The sequence below is a fragment of the Echinops telfairi genome, unplaced genomic scaffold (genome assembly GCF_000313985.2).
Source record: "Echinops telfairi isolate 266 unplaced genomic scaffold, ASM31398v2 ScPeMD7_7424;HRSCAF=8462, whole genome shotgun sequence".
NCBI lineage: Eukaryota > Metazoa > Chordata > Mammalia > Afrosoricida > Tenrecidae > Echinops > Echinops telfairi.
Genome location: NW_022111324.1, coordinates 27,487,382 through 27,490,996, shown reverse-complemented (window position 1 = coordinate 27,490,996; position 3,615 = coordinate 27,487,382). Strand labels below are relative to the sequence as shown.

The following is a 3,615-nucleotide window of genomic DNA, read 5'->3' as shown; positions in this document are numbered from 1 at the left end:
TTTTCTATTAAAGCAATGCATTTTAAATAGAAATTCACACCTGCCTATTCCATATACACCACATGGACTTCTTTTCAGATACACTCCAAGTATCTAAATGCTATCTGCTTCTCTGAGAAGAAGACTGCAAGTCACTAATACCCTGTTGATAATTGCTAGTTATATATCACAATTTCCAGGACACTTAAAAAAACAATTTCATTAGCTTTTCACAGTGGCAATATCGTAGCCAATGAGGTTTACCCGAGGTGTGATTATTGCTAATAGAAAAAAAATAATTTTATTGGCATATAATTCACATATCATACATTTTAATAGTTCATTCACCTCAAGAACAGGTTGTACAGTCACCACCACAATCGTTTTCAAACATTTTCTTCACTCTTGTCCTCATCATTATTAGTTCTCTGTTTCCTCCCAATGCCCCTTGCCATAATCCCAAGGTACTATTAATCCAGTTACGGTCTCAATAGATTTAACATTCCTTGATTTCATATACAGAAATTTTTTTTAAATAACAACAATAACAAAGTAAAGCAGATGAAAATCTCAATTGAAAAGAAAACAGAGACTATTAAAAACTACACCTCTGTGGGAAACAAAGATTTCTCTCAAGTTGTCACTCCCAAATACATGCCAAACTTAGCTGCTTGCTACATGAGTCAAATAACTATATACTTGGAGGTCAACAGAAGTAGGTCAGGGGTTATTCTCCCTATGGGTTATTAGCCATCCAGAGCAAGCAGACACTACTATTTATCTCACAATAAATAGGTCCCACTCCCTTCTGATAAGGATAGTAGTAAATTGTTTCCCTGAAGGAGAACCTAAGGAGGTCAAGCCCACTCAAGGGTGACCAAGGTTAGTTGCTATCATGAATATAGGATCTGCCCTTCTTTTCATATGTATACCTCTAGTTCCCCCCCCCCTTTCCTATCATGTGTACACCCTTTGCTCATCCCTTTCTTGTTACACTTATGCCCATTGTATATACCCCTCCTATTGCTTGTATTGCCTATTGTACAGCCCCTTCCTGTGACTTGTGTGGTTACCTGTAATCACGCCCCCTAAGTAGATAAGCTTGGCTAGCAATAAATTGCTCTCTCCTGCTACCTCCCTGTTCCCGGCCTCTCTCTCCCCCTGGCTCTCTCCTCTGTCCACTCTCCTCCAGTCCTCTCTAACCTGTACCTCACTCTCCTGTCCCCTCTCCCCTTGTCTTCCTTCCCCTCCCCCTTTCTCCTGCCCTCTTGTTTCCCATCTTCACGTGGACCACCGAGCGGGGCTGAGGTGAGCATGTTACCATGAAATGTGTTTGCCTCCATTATTTCAATCTCTCTTCTACCTCTCATGCTCTCTATGACTTTATTATAATCTATCTATATATATATATATTTAACTGTACAATTGCACCTATCGAACCTGCGATTAGTTGGGTTGGTGGGGGAGCCTGGCCTTCCCCCACACAAATCTAAAATGGTGAGCAAATGATCAGGTGCCAAATTTCAACCAAACTGCCCCTGCAGCAGTCCATCTCCCAGTGCAGTCTACACAACAGCAAACTTATTGGCATCCCGGTCTATAGGTAGAGAGGATTCACCGGAAGCCTAATCCAAGTGTATTTCCATGTCACTTTTTCTTTTTAAATGGAAACAACTTTAAAAATGGGTCACAAGGGAGGTCAAATGATAAGGTGTTTAATTTTAACCTAGCAACATCTGTCATAATCAACTTTGCAATGCTCTCTGATAGCAAGTCTATTCACATCCCTGGACTATGGTCAGAGGGGAGTCACCAGAGGCGTAATGCATGTGAGGACCCTAAAAATTTATTTTGGGCTTCCACTGTCATCCATAGCCTTTTAGAAACCAGATGTTCCCAATTTAAGTCCTGAAACCATTCCCTCCTTGAGAATTGGATTTTTTTTGGGGGGGGGGGTTTCTTATTTACAGCCCTTGGATCCCATAAGCTGGTGTGCTTCTTCCATGTGGACTTAGTTGACGCCTCACTTAGATGGCTGCTTGTTTGAAGACAAGCCGTTAAGATTTCCTATGCTATTCCTTCTTATAACTGGGTACTATATAGTTTCTTCACGACTCTTTGCTATCATAGCCATATCTTCAGTAATCCAAAACATTTTATAGTCATTACTTCATTGACTCTTAGGGAAAAAAAATACCCAAAGCATATTCTCACTTAATAAATGAGGAGAGGCTTGAAGTTTAACAAGCAGGTATCTAGCAGGGAAGCAACAAAGCCCACATGGAAGAAGCACACCAACCTGTGTAGGAGGTGTTGATGGGATCAGGTATCAGTTATCAGAAGATCCAAAACAACCATTTTGATGTAAAAGGGGGGGGTCAAAATGGAGATCTAAAGCCCATCTGTAGACAATTGGACATCCCCTCACAGAAGGGTCACAAGGACAGGACAAGCCAGCCAGGGCACAGCAGTATAGTACCGACCAAAACCACAACATTCCTCCTCATTCTTTAATGCTTCCTCCCCCACTACCATGACCCCAGTTCTGTCTTACAAATCATGCTAGACCAGAGCATGTACACTGGAACAGATAAGAGCTCTCGACACAAGGAATCCAGGACAGATAAACCCCCTCAGGACCAATATGGAGAATAGCAATACTGTGAGGGTAGGGGGAAGGTTTGGGGAGAAGGGGAACCGATTGCAATGATTGACATACAACACACTGCCCCATCCCAGGGGTACAAACAACAGAAACATGGGTGAAGGGAGACAGTGGATGGTGTAAAATATGAAAATAAAAATAATTTATAAATTATCCAGGGTTCATGAGGGTGGGAGGGTGGAGAGAGAGGGAAAAAAGAGAGCTGATACCAAGGGCTCAAATAGAAAATGTTTTGGAAATGATGATGGCAACATATGTGCAAATGTGCTTGATACATTGGTTTATGGATTGTTTTAAGAGCTGTAAGAGACCCCAGTCAAATGATTTATTAAAATAAATACATAAAATGAGGAGACCTTGGGTGATGCAAAAGGTGAAGTGCTCACTACTCATTGAAAGGGGAGTCCACCAGAGGAGCCATGAAGGGTAGGTCTGTTCATCTACTTCCAGAAATCTCTGACATACCTACAGTTGCCAGGAGTCATCCATTTAACGGCAATGCTTTTTTACTTTATAGATGAGAAAATGGTGGTATCTGTGTTAAGTATCTCTGCCAAACATTGAGCTAGTAAGTGGCAGAACTGAGACTCAAATGTAGGTATCTTACCTGCCACTGCCATCATTGTCTACCAGATTGTCATACTGTGGTGGCTTGTGTGTTGCTGGAAGCGATCGCTCTGGATTACTCAATGTGAGAAGAATTCAGCAGAGCTTCCAGACCAAGAACAGACTATGAAAGAGGAAAAAGCTGTCCACTCAGAGAAATTAGCCATTGAAACCCCTATGGATATCACTGAAACATTGTCTTTCACTGGAAACTTCATGAATAGAGCAGAACACTGACAGAAATGGTGCAGAAAAGGAGCTCTTCAGGTCAGAAGGTACTCAAAATATGATAGAGGAAAAGCTGCCTCTCCAAATGGAGTCGACCATAATTATGTGGATGAAGTAAAGGGGGAGGGGGCTTTGGA

The 3,615-nt window shown here is 41.8% G+C and overlaps 1 pseudogene; it reads left to right on the top strand.

Annotated features, from left to right (window-relative positions):
• The first annotated feature begins 203 nt into the window (after positions 1 to 203).
• LOC115872399 lies at positions 204 to 336 on the top strand (annotated as a pseudogene).
• Positions 337 to 3,615: the final 3,279 nt, after the last annotated feature.